This window comes from Manis pentadactyla, chromosome 5, assembly GCF_030020395.1.
Source record: "Manis pentadactyla isolate mManPen7 chromosome 5, mManPen7.hap1, whole genome shotgun sequence".
Classification (NCBI taxonomy): Eukaryota; Metazoa; Chordata; class Mammalia; order Pholidota; family Manidae; genus Manis; species Manis pentadactyla.
Window position 1 is genome coordinate 85,317,108 of NC_080023.1, and position 21,481 is coordinate 85,338,588.

Here is a 21,481-nt window from a genome sequence, read left to right on the forward strand (position 1 = left end):
CTAATTAGAGTAACAACACCATTCTAGAACATCAAGAACATGTGCATTTTTATAAAATTAAGATAGGGCTAAATGACCCATGCCTTTAAATCTTTGCAAATGGAAGAAAGTGTGTGGTTATTCAATCACCAGGTTTGGACTGATCACAGCTTCTAACCCTAATACCAAACTATAGGCTTAGGCTCACTCTTAGACCCCTAGGCTCAACTCCACACGGATGGCAGATACTCCTCTTACGATAACCTGCTTATGTTATATTCCAGTCCTGAAGATGGAAAATACTTCAAGTGTTCAATAATGCTCCTCTCTACTGTTTCCCCCATTTGATGATGTACCTTCAGACTGCGTGGTAACTCATGTAGCTTTTAATAGTTCCTGTTTGACAACTTTTAATAGTTCCTGTTTGACGACTTCTGCTCAACTTCCCAGTCCCAAACCCCAACTCCAAATACCTCTTCAAAATCAGTTATTAAAATAGTGTTGAGTGTCCACCACTCATGGTAATTTATCTTCTAAATTTTTTGAGAAAGGTTTTATCTTTTCAGATGTGGAGGCTTTAACTGAAATTGTATAATGAAGATGAGACATTGTGGAGAAAACAGGAGAGAATTAATAAAACATACATTTTGAAATTTAAAACCCCAATTATATTAAAGAGGATTCGGGTTAATTTCCCAAAGAATCTGTGAGAATGAATGCAAGTGGGAAGTATTTTTGTTTACTAAATAGCATGTCTTTAACTCTCATGTCATGTTTTGACCTTGCTTTGCCATCTTGCAAACTTTTCACATACAAAGCACTTTTGAAAGCTTTCCTAGAAAATTATTTTGAGAGGATACTTAGTTATAAAAAGTTATCTTTTGAGAAATATGCACATTAAAATGTAATTTATTTTTGTACCACAATCTCTATTTTATCTCATTTCCCTTAATCTCTAAATCCTTTTCTCCCTTGTTTGCTGTCTTATTTTATCAACATTTTCTTAATCCATTATCCCAAATATTCACATTCTTTCTTTCTCTGGGGAATTTCAGGCTGTTTTTCTAGAAAATTTCATCACATGTTCATTTATTTTACTTTTTCCTGCTTTATAAATTTCCAAGAGACAATTACATAATAAAGAAGTGGAGGGAATGTTAGTGTCTGTGACTCAGATACTGTCCCAGAGAAGGAGGTAGAGCAGCAGGATGTTGGTGAACGGAAAGGGTCTCACTTAGGAAAGTGGCCCTGATCAGAGAGGAAATATGCTTGTCCAGGGAAGACAAGCTCAGGCTCACAATATGCAAAACAGCATAGGAAATACTGAAAATCTGAAGCATCTCATTTACACTGAAAATGGAGGAGACACAAGAAAAGAGAAAATACCAGGAGAGGGAGAAGAAAATAGAGGGTCTGGTGAGGTACAAAATGAAGCTGCGAATGCCATTTGAGAATCTGTAGCATGTGAGACAAATATTTAAAACCCATAAATGTCCCACAAAATGAAGACAATTTGTGTCACCTATTTTAATAGCTCCTGCATAGTACTTCCCCATAAATCGCCACCTTTTCCCACTCACTAACCCATTCTGGCTCAATAGAAAGGAATTCTGGTTAGGAGTTTTTAACATTTATTTTTCATCTAGCTTTCCATTTCTTCTGATTTTTTCCCCCTTATGTCTGACCTGAAGCCCTCCAATTTTGTTTTCTATCTCCTTTCAGGAAGCTCCTTAACTCAAATGGTGGTGGCCATTTCCAAATTTTAAAGCTGATTTAGAAAAAGTGAAGGGCAGAACCCTGTGCAGTTCTCAACTGCGATTTCATGTTCTTGGTTCTGTAACCTTGGAAAAATCATTCCACCTCTTTGGACTCGGGTGAAATAAAATAATACTTATTTTCAGATATAATGTTCCGTTATTTAAATTGGTAAAGAGAATGCAATTTTTACCATGCCTTATCTAAAGATGTCTATCTTTTGGAATTAACTTAGTATGTAATTAATGTCTTGGTAAAAATTTAGATATCAGGTGCATTACTTTTTTATAATAGCTTTAACAAGATATAATTCACATCCCATAAAATTCTCCTTTTAAAGTGTACAACTCAGTTTTTTAATATATTCTCAGAGCTGTTCAACTACCACCACTATCTAATTTAGGAAATTTTCGTGACCCTACACCCCCCAGACCTTGTACCCGTTAGCCATGATTCTCTATTTCTCCCTCCAGCCCCTAGTAATCACTAATCTCCTTCCTGTCTCTATGGACTTGTCTTTTCTGGACGTTTCATATAAATGGAATCATACAGTATGTAACTTGTTGTGCCTGGCTTAATTTCACTCAGCATAACAGTTTCAGAATTCATCTGTGCTGTAGCACGTGTCAGCACTTCATTCCTTTTTATTGATGAATAATACTCTATTGTATAGATAATCACTTTTGTTTATGCATTCATCAGTTGATGGACATTTGGCTTATTTGCACTTTTTGACTTTCATAAATAATACTGTTGCAAACATTCACATTTTTTCATGCACATATGTTTTCAATTATCTTGAGTATATATCAAAGAGTAGAATTGCTGGGTAATATGGTATATTAGTTTCCGACTGCCACTGTAAAAAATTACCACAAACTTACTTGCCTAGAACAAGGCAAATTTATGACCTTAAATTCTGGAGGTCAGAAATCTAAAACGGGTTGGCATACATTCTTTCTAGAAACTCTAGAGGAGAATCTCTTTCCTTGGCTTTTCTCCCTTTCAGAGAAGGCCTAAACTCCTTACTCACGGTCTCCATCCTCTGTCTTTAAAGCCAGCAATGCTGTATCTTCCACCTTTTCTCTGATTTCTGCTGCTTCTAGAACTCACATCTGTTTCATGTACTCACCTGCCTCTTCCTTTCCTTTAGTATTTATTTTTTGCATCATTAATCTACAATTACATGAGCGACATTATGGTTACTAGACTCCCCCCATCATCGAGTCCCCACCACATAACCCATTAGAGTCATTGTCCTCCATCAGCATAGTAAGATACTGTAGAATCACTACTTGTCTTCTCTGTGTTGTACAGCCTTCCCCGTGTCCCCCACCCCCTACATTATATGTGCTAATCATAATGCTCCTTTTCCCCACTTGTTCCTCCCTTCCCACCCATCTTCCCCAGTCCCTTTCCCTTTGGTAATTGTTAGTCCATTCTTGGGTTCTGTGAGTCTGCTGATGTTTTGTTCCTTCAGTTTTTTTCTTTGTTCTTATACCTCACATATGAGTGAAATCATTTGATACTTGTCTTTTTCTGCCTGGCTTATTTCATTGAGCATAATGCCCTCTAGCTCCATCCATGTTGCAAATGGTAGGATTTGTTTTTCTTCTTATGGCTGAATAATATTCCATTGTGTATATGTACCACATCTTCTTAATGCGTTCATTTGCTGATGGACACTTACGTTGCTTGCATTTCTTGGCTATTGTAAATAGTGCAGTGATAAACATAGGGGTGCATCTGTCTTTTTCAAACTGGGCTCCTGTATTCTTAGGGTAAATTCCTAGGAGTGGAATTCCTGTGTCAAATGGTATTTCTATTTTGAGTTTTTTGAGGAACTTCCATACTGCTTCCCACAATGGTTGAGCTAATTTACATTCCCACCAGCAGTGTAGGAGGGTTCCCCTTTTTCCACAACCTCGCCAACATTTGTTGTTGTTTGTCTTTTGGGTGGTGGCCATCCTTCTTGGTGTGAGGTGATATTCATTGTGGTTTTAATTTGCATTTCTCTGATGATTAGCAATGGGGAGCATATTTTCATGTGCTTATTGGCCATCTGAATTTCTTCTTTGGAGAAGTGTCTGTTCAGCTCCTCTGCCTATTTTTTAATTGGGTTATTTGCTTTTTGTTTGTTGAGGTTTGTGAGCTCTTTATATATTTTGGATGTCAACCCTTTATCAGATCTGTCATTTATGAATATATTCTCCTATACTGTAGGATGTCTTTTTGTTCTACTGATGGTGTCCTTTGCTGTACAGTAGCTTTTCAGCTTGTTCATCTTTGTTTTTGTTTCCCTTGCCTGGGGTATACGTTCATGAAGAAGTTGCTCATGTTTATGTCCAAGAGATTTTTGTCTATGTTTTTTTCTAAGAGTTTTATGGTTTCATGACTTACATTCAGGTCTTTGATCCATTTTGAATTTACTTTTGTGTATGGGGTTAGACAATGATCCAATTTCATTCTCTTACATGTAGCTGTCCAGTTTTGCCAACACCAACTGTTGAAGAGGCTGTCATTTCCCCATTGCATATCCATAGCTCCTTTATCATATATTAATTGATCGTATATGTTTGGGTTAATATCTGGACACTCTATTCTGTTACACTGGTTCATGGGTCTGTTCTTGTGCCAGTACCAAATTGTCTTGATTATTGCGGCTTTGTAGTAGAGCTTGAAGTTGGGAAGTGAGATATCCCCTGCTTTATTTTTCCTTCTCAGAATTGCTTTGGCTATTCAGGATCTTTTGTGGTTCCATTTGAATTTTAAGACTATTTGTTCCAGTTTGTTGAAGAATGCTGTTGGTATTTTGATAGGAATTGCATTTAATCTGTAGATTGCTTTGGGCAGGGTGGCCATTTTGATAATATTAATTCTTCCTAGCCAAGGGCATGGGATGAGTTTCCATTTATTAGTATCCTCTTTAATTTCTCTTAGAAGTGTCTTGTAGTTTTCAGGATATAGGTCTTTCACTTTCTTGGTTAGGTTTATTCCTAGGTACTTTATTCTTTTTGATGCAATTGCGAATGGAATTGTTTTCCTGATTTTTCTTTCTGCTAGTTCATCATTAGTGTATAGGAAAGCAACAGATTTCTGTGTATTAATTTTGTATCCTGCAACTTTGCTGAATTCACATTTTAGTTCTAGTAGTTTGGGAGTGGAGTCTTTATGGTTTTTTATGTACAATATCATGTCATCTGCAAATATTGACAGTTTGACTTCTTCTTTACCAATCTGGATGCCTTGTATTTCTTTGTTTTGTCTGATTGCTGTGGCTAGGACCTCCAGTACTATGTTGAATAAAAGTGGGGAGAGTGGGCATCCCTGTCTTATTCCCAAACTTAGGTGAAAAGCTTTCAGCTTCTCGCTGTTAAGTATGATGTTGGCTGTGGGTTTGTCACAAATGACCTTTATTATGTTGAGGTACTTGCCCTCTCTACCCATTTTTCCCTTTCCCTTTAAATTTACTTGTAATAACATTTGCTTCCTCAGGATGACCCAAGGTAATTAATGTTCACATCTCAAGAACCTTAACTTAATCATATTTGCAAAGTCTCTTTTGCCATGTAAAGTAATGTATTCACAGAATTTGGGGGTTAGGATGTGGACATCTCTGTGGGCCATTATTCTATGATCTCTGGTACCTTTGTGTTTAACATTGTGAGGAACTGGCAAACTGTTTTCTAAAGCAAGCACCATTTTACATTCCCACCAGCAATGTGTGAGGGTTCAAAGTGCCACACCCCTGTCAACCCTTTTTTAAATGAATAAATTTTATTTATTAGAGCAGTTTAAGTTCACAGAAAATTAAGGGGAAAGTACAAAGAGTTCCCATATTCCTCGTGTACAGCACATGAATCTGCCCCACTTCCAGCATCCTCACAGAGTGAATCATTTATTACAATCTGTGACCTACTTTGACACATCATTAGCATCCAAGGTCCATAGTTTGTGCTAATGTTCATTTTTGGTGTCATAATTCTGTGGATTTTGACAAATACATATCATGTATCTACCATTCATACCGAAGAACTTCCTTGCCTTAAAAATTTTCTGTACTCATCTACTCATCCCTTCTTCCCCCAGTCCCTGTTAACCACTGATCCTTTTAATGTCTCCAATAGTTTTGCCTTTTCAGAATGTCATACATTTAGAATCATATGGTCTTTTCAGATTAGCGTATTTCACTTAGTAGTGTGCATTTAAGTTCCCTCCATGTCTTTTCATGGCTTGGTAGCTCATTTTGTGTGTGAGTATGTGAGCCAAATAATATTCCATTGCCTGAATGTACCACAGTTTATTTATTCACCTACTAAAAGACATCTTGATTGCTTCTGAGTTTAGCAATTATGATCAAAGCTGATATAAACATCTGTGTGCAGGTTTTGTGTGGGCATAAGTTTTCAATTCATTTGGGTAAATATGCTGGCTCATATGGTAAAAGAATGTTAAGTTTTTTAAGAACTGCAACACTATCTTCCAAAGTGGCTCTACCATTTTGGCTTCTACCAGAAATGAATGAGAATTCCTATTGCCCTAATCCTCACTAGAATTCATTATTGTCATTATTTTGGATTTGTCCATTCCAAGAGGTGTGTAGCGGTATCTCATCATTTCGATATGTAAGTCCCTAATAACATATAATGTGGAGTATCTTTTCATATGCTTATTTTAGTACCTGCATATCTTTCAGTCAGGTTGTCTGTTTTTATCTTGATGAGTTTTGAGCATTCTTTGTATATTTGGGATAACAGTATTTTATCAGTTGCCTTTTTACAAATAAAGAGTATTTGCCTCTCCCAGTTTGTGGCTCTTCTCATTCTCTTGACAGAGTTTCTCACAGAATAGATGTTTTTAATTTTGATCAAGTATATCCTATCAGTTATTTCATGGATCATGTCTTTGGTGTTGTACCTATAAAGTCATCATCAAACCCAGGTCATATATATTATCTGCTATGGTACCTTCTAGGGTAGTGTATTATTGTATCTTATGTTAGTTCTATGATCCATCTTGAGTTAGCTTTTGTGAAGGGTGTAAAGTCTATCTCTGGATTCTTTTTTTTTTGCATGTGGATGTAGACTTATTCCAGCACTATTTGTTGAAATGACTATCTTTACTTTATTGAGCTCGATCTTTTGTCAAAGATCACTTGACTATATGTGGTTCTATTGGGCTCTCTATTCTGTTCTATTAATCTGTTTGTCTATGCTTTCACCAATACCACATTGTCCTGATAGCTGTACTTTTATAGTAAGTCTTGAAGCTGGGTAGTAGCAGTCCTCCTCAGACTTTGTTATTCTCCTTCAATATTGAGCCGGCTATTCTTTTTTTTCTGCTACATTAAATTTTAGAATCAGTTTGTCAATATCCATGAAATAACTTGCTCGACTCTTAAGATTGCACTGAATCTATATATCGTTTCAAAGAACTGACATCTTGACAATATTGTGTCTTTTTATCCATGAATATGAAATACCTCTCCATGTATTTAGTTCTTCTTTGATACCTTTCATCAGAATTTTGTAGTTTTCATCATATAGACCTTTTACATATTTTGTTATATTTATACCTAAGTATTTTTTTTGTGGGTGCTAATGTAAATGATAATCTTTTTTTATTTCAAATCTCACTTGTTCATTGCTGGTACATAGCAAAGTGATTTTTGTGTACTAACCTTGCATCTTGCAAACCTTGCTCTAATTGCTTATTAGCTCCAGAAGGGTTTTTTGGTTGATTTTTTAAAAATTTTCTCCATATTCAGTCATGTCATCTGTGAATAAAGACAGTTTTCTTTCTTCCTTCCAAATCTGTATAACTTTTTTTTCTTTTTTTAAAATCATGAGTTAGTACTTCCAGTATGATATTGACAAGCAGTGGTGAAAGGAGACATCATTCCTGCCTTATTCCTGTCTTTGTGGGAAAGCTTCTAGTTTCTCACCATTATGATAACTGTAGTTTTTTTATAGATGTTGTTTATGAAGTTGAGCAAGTTACCCTCTATTCATAGCTTGCTGAAAGGTTTTTTATTTTTTAATCATAAATGAGGGTTGGATTTTGTCAAATGTCTTTATCTATTGTATGATCATGTAATTTTTCCTTGTTAGCTAATTGATGGATGGATTACATTAATTGATTTTTCAGTATTGAACCAGCCTTGCATGTCTGGGATCCCACCTGATCATGGTGTGTAGTTTTTATATATATGTTAGATTCAATTTACTGATATTTTGTTGAGAATTTTTGCATCTTTGTTCATGAGAGATATTGGTCTGTATTTTTTTCTAATGTCTTTGGTTCTGGAATTAAGGTAATCTTGACCTCATTGAATGAATTAATAAGTATTTTCTCTGCTTCCTCTGAAAGAAATTGTAGAGAATTGGTATAATTTCTTTCTTTAGTGTTTGATGGAATTGACAAGTGAATCCATCTGGGCATGGTGCTTTCTGTTTTGGAAGACTATTAATTATTGATTCAATTTCTTTAATAGATGTAGGACATGCAGATTGTCTATTTAGTCTTATGTGAGTTTGGCAAATTGTGTTTCAAGAATTGGTCCATTTCTTCTAGTTTATCAAATTTGTGGGCATAGAGTTGTTCACAATAGTCTTGTATTATCCCTTTAAGGCCCATTAAATGTGTAGTGATTTCCTCACTTTCATTTCTGATATTAGTGAATCCAAGTACTTGATGTCATTTTGTCTTTCAAAGAACTCATGGAGTAAAGTATTGTGATACTGTTTATAGACATTAACAAATGAGGTTCAATAATCTTAAACAAATTGATTAATCTTTCTCCTCTTTAACAATGTCTTCCAAATGCTAATCGGCGAACAGGTACAGGGCTGGCTGCATGTTATCACTGTGGTGGAATTATTTAAAATATAAATTCTAGGACCCTCACTCCTGAAGATTCTCATTTGATAGACTTAGTTTAGATCCAGGTATCCTTTTATGCCAAAGTAATTCTGTTATACAGTCAAGTTTGTAACATCTCTTGTATACACCATGGTTCAGAATGGTTCAGGGAGTTAACTAGGTTTCATCTCTTCCACCCACAGGAATAGGTGAGAAAACCTGTTCAGAGTTCTGTGTTGAGAGGGTTCTAAGGTTGATAGGGAAGTATTCTGTGATCTCTTAGTAATGGCTGTGATAAGGCCAGATGGAAGGAGTAGAATCCACTGCCAAATATCAGCCAACTGTGATCGAGATTGTGACAGTTGGTAAGTGGGTGAGGATTAAAAAAAAAGGAAATTAGAGAATATGAGTTCCATTTTAATTAAAAAGTTGCCTGGGAATAAACTAAATATTTTATACATCTATAAGTAACCCTCTTAGCTATCTCAGAAATCTAGAGTTGTGAAAGAGACATAATAGCTCCTGGAAAAAATACTAGTGATGACCACAGTGTAGAGAGCCAAATGAAGGAGAGGAGCCAAAATACTCTTGCAAATCTCTAAGACACTGTATTCCTCCACTGTCCTGTTCCTGTGGGAATGCCTGTGCCAGGAATTTTTGGGTACTCTGTGTAAGAGTAGCTGCCATGTGCCCATGTTCTTTCTGTTGCAATATTATTTCCTCTGGAAGAAAAGATGTGGTTCTATGTATTTTAGCAATTGATCAAATATTTCTTATTTCAAAACTTTCAGAGAGAAAGCAAATGTATTTGTGCCACATACATAATTGTATATGCTTATTTTTCATTTTATTATCAAATTTTAATATTAGATGGGTATACTATATTTGGACAAACAGTTTATAAGGTGTGTCTGATAAAAACGCGCCTAAGTAGATATAATGGCTATCATTACTTAGAAATATTCACAGGAAGAGGTAGATAAAGCTGTGCCATTCAAAAGAAAGAGGCTTCCTCTTAGGGTTTAATTTTCCATGATGATGTAGCCTTCTTTAAGGGAGAACTCCATACTTGGAATTCATTTAGTCCAAAACTGTGCACAGAGCTCCTTATTGTAACACTAGCAACCAGGGCTCCTGAAATCCTCATTATTTTAGCACCCATCAGCAGGTAACCTGTTGCAGATTGAATAGATTCTTAGGATCCTCCACAAATTCTTAGTTTGCCTCCCACTCTTGTGGACATTATTACTTCCTTCAATCCACTTAGTGTTGAACAGAAATGATTCATAAGGTAGCTTCGCACAGTGAGGCTCAGGGATGACCTTTGAGATGTTTAGTTACCTCTCTGACTTTAGAAGTGTTGTGAAAGAGATATAGCAAATATTAAAAGAAAATATGTTGCAGTTTATTGGTGATATCCAGCATCAGACCAGAATTGGGAAGTGGCAGCACGTTATTAGTATATTTTTCATCTTTGATTCATATGAGTGACAGTGGTTAGGTGAGTGGGGAAAATATAAAAAATGTCAGCCATGATATTGCTATTATCAACACAAAGGCAGGAAAAAGAAAGCACTGGACAAAATGGGCAGGATGAGCAATTTGGAATAATTTCCACAAAATCCAAACTGAGCCTTACCTAATCTTTATAGTGCCAGAATTACTAGAAAAAATTTTTAAAGTTGTCTCAAATAGAACTGCTAAATATATTTTAAAAATATAATTGACTTTGAATTACATATGCATTATTTGTCTTTGTTAATAACCATGCTCCCCATTTCAGAACCCATAAGCTGTGAGTTCTCAGAAAAATCAAGTTGGAAAAATACTTTATTACTTTGCCATTTATTTTTCAGGGCCTGGAAATTGGTATTACTTTGGTTCACAGTCTGAAGGTCTGGCATTTTTCCTCAGTGCTATCATTGTATCACTGAGACTCAGTGTTTTAAGGATAATTATACTTATTGTAGAAGCTAACTGAAAAAGTGCTGAATAATTGTCACTGTTTCAGAGATTAGATTTTGTAGGGTATTTTTCTGCTAGTGCAGCATGCTTTTGATGGAGGGAGCACAGTAATATTAAAGAATTGTTGACAGCTACTTATCGGAGGGATTTATACATTTGTAAACAAAATTTGACTTTGTCAAAGCAAATATCAAGCGTCCATTTTACCCAGTTACACCTCATGGATGCAGTACTGATATATTCTTGAGCAGGGGTGGGATGAGTGAGAAAAGTTTACTATAATGTCCTGAGAACAGCCTAGTGTGTGGCAGATCAAATGACAAGGAGCTAGAAAAGTAAGGCCAGACAATAAAAATATGTTTGAGCAACAATGCATTGAGATTTTTAAATAAGAGTTCCTATTTGCCTTAAACTCTGGGAGTCACACTCAACTGTCAATATTTCCTGAAGCCAATGAGAATATATTTTTGTCTTTTTGAGAACATTATCTTTAAGGCAAAGAGCAAAATAAGGAAACTCTCTAAACAGCTGGTTAGAAACCTAAGCTTAAGCCAGGATGCATATTGAAATTAGAGCTATCATTGCTTTATAATGGCTCAATTTCTGTTTTTCTCATTAGATGTCATACATGTGTTTCCTGCTGTGCTTACTGAAAACAGTATTTTATATTCAGGTCACATTTCCTACAAATACCAACTAAGAACTAATTTTCCAGCTTGCAAATTAACTTTTAAATGTGATCATGCATTACACTTGAATAGGAAAAGTGATGGTGATTTAATAAATGGCGCTGGGTAATTAATTAATTAATTGGGCTTCACTTCAACTTGTATGCAACATGAAAGGGAGCGAGGGAGGGAGAGAGAAAGGCAGGCAGGTGGGCAGGCATGAGAGAGAGAGAAAGGGAGGTAGGGGAAAGGAAAAGTCAAGAAATTCCAGAATGGTTAGGGAAGGAAATGCTAAGCATGGAACCATAAGAAAGAGAAAAATTGGGGAAAATACCTGAAAATACAAAGGGATTCTAGAAATATATAACTAAAATATTAAGATCCCAATAGCTTGAAGAAATCAGCCATAGGGTTTTGTTCATAGTTCATTCAAACAAATACTGAAAATATGATGAAATATTTTACTTCACTGGTAATCAAAGAAATGTGAATGGAAATAAGATGTTGTTTTGACTAAATACTTGTCAAACATAAAATATACTAAGTAACAAGAAGGATTTGGTAGACTGAGGGGCATCCACATACAGTATAAATTGGTGCAGGTTTTCTGGATCAGTCTGGCGTATATATTGACAGTCTCCAAAGGTTTGTAACTTTTTAGTCAGTTATTTCCACTGTAGAAACCTATCTTATGGACATTGTCATGCATACAAATTATCATTCTAGTGTTATTTATGATGAATAATCCAAATATACAATTATAATCTAGTCCACATTGTGTAGTCCCTATGCCAGCAAGATCAGCATCACGGGGCAAATTGCTAGAAATGCACACTCTTGGTTCTCCCTGACACCTGTTTATTCAGAAACTCTGGTGGTTGTCCCACATCCACAAAGCCTTCAAGATAATTTTGATGCATGCTAAAGCTTGAGAATCACTGATATAATGGAATATCATTCAGACATTCAAAGTGTTTTCAAAGAACATAACATGGAAAATTCTACAATCTAATATTAAGTGAAAAAAATGAGAATAAACTTTGTTCATACTTAAAATGATTGTGGTAATTGCGTATAACATGATTTCCACCTTGTAAATACATGAGTATATATCATATACTTGTAAAATCAAAATCATTCATGTATATATATATATATATAATACATATATTCACATATATACACATATATACTCCAAAAAAATTGCTATTTTCAGTGTATCAGAGGATGTGACTTTGAGTTACTTTTCTTCTTTGCACCTTTATATATTTTTTCAAATTCCCTTTTGTGATGGCATATTATTTTTCATTAATCATGAACAGATCTTGGACACAAACATTTTCACATGTATATATAATGTACAAAACCCTAAGTTTCCTGTAACCCTAAATGTGTTTTAACATTTCATGATGACATTGGTTTATTACAAAGAGAGACCCCTTCTTCAGTAACAGGTGGTGTTTTATCAATCAAGAAAACAGTAAGATGTGGTACTTGGGTTGACCTAGCCACAGGCAGGATGTGGCTGCCAGAGCAGAGCTATAAGTCTTTGAGTGATGAGCCACATCCTCCTCCCACTAGTTCTTTTTTTAGCTCATGGCAACTCCCAGGATTCTGACATTAACCAAAGTTCACATTTTCTTCATATTGCTATCATACCCTCTTCTTGCATCAGCAATTTTCACAATAATCTTAGTACAGAGCAGAGTATAGAAATTAAAGAAATATCAGGCATTAAAAGTTTCAATAATCAAGCTTATTTAACCAAAATGTTCAAGCAGGGGGAACCAAGAAAAAGTAATAATCAAACCACAGTTGCTTATGCTTCTATGTTAAAAATTATCTGTCCTTTATTATCACCAAAAACCATCAGAAATTCTTCTCTGGTTGACTTTAATTTGCAACTGAGCACACAGAAGGTTCAACCTGTTCTTCTAGTACTTGGACAATGTAGTGAATCTAACATTGTTTACAATGGTTTTAATAGCCCTTAAGTGTTGGAAACATTTTAAATGTCATAGAAAATAAATATTGTAGCATATGTCTCTTTGCTTTTTTAATCACTGAAACAAGAGAACTTCATTTTTGCTTCCTGCTCATGTTAACAGATAGAAGATTAGGGGACAACCTCAACTACTCTAATCTGGCAGCTGCCCTCAGAGTACTAGGGGCTAAGAAGAGGCATCATTCAGATTGTATGCTATGATCAGCTTCAGCCTCCATAGTTTATGTTGGAGAAATTCTATGGGCAGAAATAAAGTTCCACTCCTTAAGTAGGTGCAGAAATTGCTGTGATTGCTGTGATAAGGAAGAATAATTGCATGCTAAAATAGTGACATATTAAAAGAAATATCCCAAATTCTCACAGCAAATGAGAATGATAGAGTATAATTTTATATAGTGATCTTAAAAATTAAATCTGCTTATTGAGCCTACTAAATGACAACAGTCTTAGATCTCCTAATATCTGTTATTCAAAATGTGTGGACCTATGAGTGGGGTCAGAGACTGATTTTGAAAACCTAAAATCCCTCAGATGATGGCTGATATTTTGTAACATGTTGATACTGTCACCTGAATGTTACGGTTCTGCCCTCAGGTTTTACTATGAAGGTCATTTTTGTGACTTCCTTTTGTGCTTTCTGTCTCAGATATGGTAATAAATATTTGACTAAGTTTGGAAATACTCAGAAGGTTTTCAAAAGAAACCGATGTGATGTATGAAAACTAACATGTAAATGCTGAAGATAAGGTGATCCTAAGAAATAGAACAAAGGTAAATACAGCAAGGATCAGGATGGAAAGCTCAGTCAAAAATAAGGAACTTAAAAACACCTGTGTTTTGTCAACAGTGGTTTGGCAGCTAGAATAGGAAGGACAGAGGAAGTTAAACCCATGCTGGCTTCCAGAAGTCAGCTACAAAAAAGGAACCGCTAGGACCAGATGGTTTTATGGCTTTAGAAAACAATAGATTTGCATAATGTTTCCTCAGTACTTTTGTCAGCGAGAGTGTGGAGCCAAAAAACAATGTACAATGGCTGCCTTTCTTGAAACCAGCTCTTCAAATGGTCAACTGGTAGTTAGGGAGAAACAAATGTTGGGAAGGACGGAGTACATAAAGGGCTATTATCAAACCCTCTTGACTACAAGGTAATTGTAATACCAATATGTTTGGAAGTTTTAGGATTCCCCTGGTGGCTACATTATAAACTGATTACCAAATGGGAATGAGGGCTTGCTTCTCTGATTTTGGACACCACCTGCCTAAGACTTCCTTGTTTGTTTTGATTGTAGCTTCCTTTGACTTTTTTTTTCCTAAGGCTTGGGTGACTGCCATTTGGTTTCTCTTCAGGAAGAATCAACAAACCACTTAATGTTGAATTCTTTTCTGTTATACACATGTATCACTACTCCCTATTGATCTCAGGATGTGGGATCCCCAAACACCTTTTGAACAACATCCTCTGTTTCAGTAAGTGGATAGAAACCCTCATCTACTTTATTCATTTAACTGATCTGATTGACAGTAATTATTCCCACAGGTGATTTCACAACGTGCAAATAGAGATTTCTACTTTTTAACAGCTGAATCAGAAAAGGGGCCACTAGAACAATACACTACTTAAGTCCACCTTTTCTATCCCTGAAACACAACAAAGATTCCTTCCCACCTTTAAACTGAATACCAAACAGTGGTCTTTAAAGACTGGGCTTACAAATTCGAAAGCCTATAGTGTTCAGGTCGGTAACATAAGTAAATATAGCTGATGTTTAAGGAAATATAGCCTAACATAGGAAATGCTGGGTGCTGTAGTGAAATGGCAAACATGGTCTAAAAAGTCAGGAGTTATTCAGCTCCAGACAATGGCTGCCATGTAATAAAGGAGCCCCCAAAGTGCCCAATTTCCTGGATTTTCAAGAAAAGCAAAATTAATTTTTAAAAACTCTCAATTTAATGAAAATGCTGATGATTCTTCAAAGTTGGCAAAAAAGTTTAAATTTTAATATTGTAAAAGACAGAGCACTTTTGTGAGCAATATTTACCTTAAAAAGTATCAGGTCGTGAACCCTCCTTTAGTCTCTAGGAGCTGACAAATAGAAATACATTGCAAGTAACATGTGTGATTTAAAATTTTCCAGGAGTGCCACTGAAAAGTAAAAAGAAATAGGCAAAACTAATTTTTATATTTTATTTAGCCCAGCTATCCAAAACACTGTCACTGTAACATGCCATCATTATAAAAATTGCTAATCAGCCATGTACACTTGTGGATAAAATGAGAGTTCCTGTGGCCAGGATTCTCACCTGGCCTTGGTTGACTAGCTCACTGCACACCTGTGGGCAATACATGGCTGTTGACTCTATATGAAGAGCTCCACCCACTGCTCTGGGCATGACACGGTGGCAGGGCTGCAGGAGAGCAGAGCAGACGCTGGAGTGGTGGCAGCACCGACGGCAGAGGCTCAGAGGATGGCTGTGTGGGACGACTGTGCAGAAAGGCCCAGAGGACAGCTTTGTGGGACAACTATGTGGGACGAATGTGTGGACAGAGGGGTCCAGAGGCAGAGAATGGCTTGCTGCATGCAGACTCGCTCTGAGTGAACAGGATTCTAGTGACTGACCTGCCACCTGGAAATAAAGTTGAGTATAACCCTTTCACCCCAAAAACGTTTTGCTGTCAATTTCTTTGGTCACATTGAATCCATAGCGAACTTGCCAGGAGCTGAAGCCCATTGGCAAGACATCACTCTTCTCTTTGTGCTAATCTGAAACTCCTTATGGCAGCCCCTCCTTACCTGCGATTTTACTTTCTGCGGTTCAGTCACCCGCAGTCAGCAGCTGCAGCCCAGAATCTCCTTCTGACCAATCGTCAAAGTTCGGTAATAGCCTAACTCACGTCACAAAGCCTCCGTCATTGACCTACATCATCACGTCAGGTAGGCGCTTTACTCCCACAGGCACTTTATCTTGCCTCATCGCAGGAAGAAGGGGGAGTTCCACGCAGTAAGGTATTTTGAGAGAGACACCCCATTCACAGAACTGTTATTACAATAGATTGTACTTATTCTACTTCATTATTAGTTATTATTAATTGCTTACTGTGTCTAATTTATAAATCAAACTTTATCATAGGCAGTAGTATAAGGCACACAGTATATAGAGGGTCAGCCCCGTCCGCGACTTCAGGCATCCACAGGGAGTCTCGGAAATACGCCCTTAGTAAGCGGTGACTGTGGTTGGTATCTTAGACAGGCGGCACATTTCGCTTCTTACTGGGTGCATTTCCTGCTTCATGGCCAGAGGGGCTAGAGGCTCGGTAAGGTCCGCAGAGCCCCAAGGCCTGGAGCGCCTGCTCTCAGGTCCACGCAAGTGAGCAAGTCCTTGGCTGGTTGAGTATCACGGCCTTGGGTGCGGGGCTCCGCCTTTCCTGCCCAGCAAGCCGCTGCTGCCATTGCTGCCACATCTGTGCGCAGCTGCTGGAGTGGGTGCAGGAGGTGGGCGGCGCAGTCTGTGTTCAAAGGATGTGTTTTCCCAAGAAAGTAGTGTGAGGAATTTGGGTATTGCTTGAATTATGTGATATAGAGTCTTAGAAGTGTCATGGGAAATCATGTAATGCATATACCTTCCGTAATATCCTGGAACGAATTCCTTCTGTCCACATGTAGTAGGGAGTTCACCACCTAGTGAATTAACAAAAAATTAAATCATTATTTTAATTTAAAGTCTTTTTTTGGGTGAAAAAAAAGGATTTGACTCATTCTAAAACAAATTCAAGTGGAGAAAACAGTGAGGAGACATATTAATTTAAAAATGAAACAAATCAATTAGAAAAAACAGGATAGACAAGAACTTTGAGTTGTTCAAAGATTGAATGGATTTCCTTGAGTTCCTTATATCTAGAGATGTCCAAGCAAAAAATTGTACAAAATAATTGCTGAGTTTTTCGTGGTATATCCATTGCATGACCTGGTAATGTTTTCTGCTCTGAGATTTGTGATAGGTATAATAATAATAATAATATATATGTATATAACACACACATGTACTTAACATATTCTCAGGGTTCAGGTAAATATTACCACATTGTATGTGTTATTTTGAAACTTGAAATGTCTTCATTCTTTTACTCCTACATTTTTCTGTTACCAGTGAAATTGAGCATATTTGCAGATCTTCAGTAATTTGCATTTTCCTTTCCCTTCAACAATCATGATGTGATTGTGTACATAACAATTTGTAGTCTTGTCCCATTTTCTTATTAGATTTTGTGTTTTCTTTATCAAGTTTTATGTATTTCAGACACAAGTAATTTGGGTTATATGTGTTGTGCATACATTCTCCCACATTCTGGCTTACAGTTTTATTCTCATTAGGTATCTTCTGAGGAAAGAAGTTCTTAATTTTAATTTAGTCTAAATTATCAATCTTTTTTATGATTACTGCTTTTAGTACCAGTTTAAGAAATCCTTCTTTACTCTGAACAAAGATATATACTATATTAATATTTTGTTTATTTATCCTTTTGTATTAAGTCTTCACCCAATTGGATTTGATATTGTGTAATATGAAGATAGAAATGCAATGGTGCTTTCCCAGTTAGACACCAAATTGACCAGCTGTGTTGACCATCTTTCTCCACTGGATTATCTAGAAATGTCCACTTGTGTATGTAGCCTAGCCTCTCTTTTATGACATTTTGGTCTGTTTGTTGGTCCTTGCTTCAATATGAAACTGTCTTACTATCTATGAATTATGTCTTGACACCTAGTAGGGCAACTTCTCCCAGATGTTTCTTCTTCCTAGGTGCCTGGATTATTCTTTTTTTCCCTTATCACTTTCATGTGAATTTTAAAATCTGCTTAAATACTATAGTGGGAGTGAAGTGGAGTGGGGCTTGGAGTTTGGATATGTGTTGCATTGAATCTATAGACCAAATTGAAGCGATTTAAGGACTTTATATTAAGTCTACCCAATCCATGTTTATGGTATGTCTCCACTTATTCAAGTTCTTCCAATGTTCTTCAATGAAGTTTCTCCATAGAGGTTTTGTATTTCTCTTATTAGATTTATTCTTAAATACTGCATATGTGTTTTTTATTAATAAACTTTGATTTTTAGAGCAGCTTTAGGTTCAAGCAAAATTGAGCAGACAGTATAGAGATTCCCATACACATTCTACCCCCACATATCCACAGCCTTCCCCCATTACCAACATCTCCCAAAGAATGTTTCATTTGTTACAACTGATGAACCTACACTGACACATCATTATTACTGAAAATCCATAGTTTATATTAGGTTTCACTCTTGATCTTGTATATTCTATGTACTGCCTATGTTTTAATGTAATGGTAAGTGTTATCTTTAAACTTTAATTTTCTAATTGTTTGTTGCTGGTATAAAAATGCAAGTTGATATATATTAATTTTTTTATCTTATAAATTTGGCAAAGTATTAGTGATCCTAAAAACTTATGTAAAGATTATTTTGAATATTTAAAAATATGTACAATTATCTACAAATAATGACAGTTTTATTTTTCTTTCTAATTCTTTTTTTTTTTAGATAATTATTTTTTATTGAAGGGTAGTTGACACACAGTATTACATTACATTAGTTTCAGGTGTACAACACAGTGATTCAACATTTATATACATGATAATTCTAGGTACCAGCTATCACCATACCAAGTTGTTACAATATTTTGACTATATTCCTTATGCTATACGTTACATCCCGCTTACTTATTTATTTTACAATTGGAAGTGTATACTTTTTTTTTCTTTTTTTTGTGAAGGTATCTCTCAAATTTATTGATCAAATGGTTGTTAACAATGAAATTCTGTATAGAGGAGTCAATGCTCAATGCACAATCATTAATCCACCCTAAGCCTAATTTTTGTCAGTCTCCAATCTTCTGAAGCATAACGAACAAGTTCTTACATGGAGAACAAATTCTTACATAGTGAATAAGTTACATGGTGAACAGTACAAGGGCAGTCATCACAGAAACTTTTGGTTTTGCTCATGCATTATGAACTATAAACAGTCAGTTCAATTTTTATACTTGATTTATATGTGGATACCACATTTCTCTCTTTATTGTTATTATTTTTAATAAAATGCTGAAGTGGTAGGTAGATACAAGATAAAGTTAGAAAACATAGTTTAGTGTTGTAAGAGAGCAAATGTAGATGATCAGGTGTGTGCCTGTAGACTATGTGTTAATCCAAGCTAGACAAGGGCAATAAAACATCCACGTATGCAGAAGATTTCTCTCAGAACAGGGGGGTGAGGTTCTAAGCCTCACCTCTGTTGATCCCCAGTTTCTCACCTGATGACCCCCCTGCGACTGTGCCTCTCTTAGGTTGTTCCTCCCTTGAGGAATCTTACCTGTCTCTGGCTAACCAGTCATCTTCTGGGGCCATACAGGGAAATGTAAAGTTGGTAAGTGAGAGAGAAGCCTTATTGTTTGAAAAGGTTAGCTTTTTACTTCTTTGCATATTTATGCCCTGTGGCTTCTATGCCCAGCATTTGTCTTGAGGTATCTTTACCACTTGGAAGAATTATGATACTCGGTAAGTTTGATATGAGGCACGAATTCTATTTAAGGGTTGTAATTAGGAAGGAAGAAGAAAAGCTATAGAAGTAGCAGGTGGAAGAAAACATGGGAAGATTATTTCTTTGACATATCTTCTTGTAGAGTAACTTCAGCATGTATAGGTTTTAAACTACTAATTAAATTGCACACACACATTAACATAATAGGAGTATAGTTACATAACCAAAGCATACCTGTAATTACCAGCCATCTCCAGTGAAACCAAGAAAACCAGTTAGGCACCTTAGGTATTTGTGAAAACTTATCTATGATATGGTGGATATTGTCCAACTGAGCTTGAACAGTCTGAGAGAAATCAGACAAATTAAAACAACCCATTCCTGGGGACTGTTCACATCCCATATGTTCTTTTAACAGTAAATAGTCTGTAGTTGTAAGATTTTGGAGTGCTACAATTTGCACTTCTCCTAATTCTTGGTTGAGTTCCAACAGTATAGATCCAGTCAAATTTGTTGTTTTACTGTATGCACAGGCCAGCTTAGATATCTCCTTCTTCATTCCCATGGCAAGTCCAGGAACTGGTGGGATGAGTGCATCTACACCTGTAGCAGTGCATGGATCTTTGTTGGGGTTTTTTGATGATCATCTTCTGGCATGAGTCTTCCCAAGAGTGCTGATGTTGGAAGTTATTTTTCATATCGTATCTTAGTTCATTTTCGGGGTAGCCCAATTAGGCTTTGAACCTCTGTATAAACACAAACAGACCCTTTGCCTACACTTTTATATGCCCTTTATACCCTTGTGTAGCACTCATTGGAGGTCTCCACACAGGACCTGCCATTTTTTTTTTTTTTTGGTATCATTAATCTACATTTACATGACGAATATTATGTTTACTAGGCTCTCCCCTATACCAGGTCCCCCCTATAAACCCCTTTACAGTCATTGTCCATCAGCATAGCAAATGTTGTAGAATCCCTACTTGCCTTCTCTGTGTTGTACAGCCCTCCCCTTTCTCCCATGCCCCCCATGCATGCTAATCTTAATACCCCCCCTTCTTCTCCCTCCCCTTATCCCTCCCTACCCACCCATCCTCCCCAGTCCCTTTCCCTTTGGTACCTGTTAATCCATTCTTGAGTTCTGTGATTCTGCTGCTGTTTTGTTCCTTCAGTTTTTCCTTTGTTCTTATATTCCACAGATGAGTGAAATCATTTGGTATTTCTCTTTCTCCGCTTGGCTTGTTTCACTGAGCATAATACCCTCCAGCTCCATCCATGTTGCTGCAAATGGTAGGATTTGCCCTTTTCTTATGGCTGAGTAGTATTCTATTGTGTATATGTACAACATCTTCTTTATCCATTCATCTATCGATGGACATTTAGGTTGCTTCCAATTCTTGGCTATTGTAAATAGTGCTTCGATAAACATAGGGGTGCATTGGTCTTTCTCATACTTGATTGCTGCATTCTTAGGGTAAATTCCTAGGAGTGCAATTCCTGGGTCAAATGGTAAGTCTGTTTTGAGCATTTTGATGTAACTCCATACTGCTTTCCACAATGGTTGAACTAATTTACATTCCCACCAGCAGTGTAGGAGGGTTCCCCTTTCTCGACAGCCTCGCCAACATTTGTTGTTGTTTGTCTTTTGGATGGCAGCCATCCTTACTGGTGTGAGGTGATACGTCCTTGT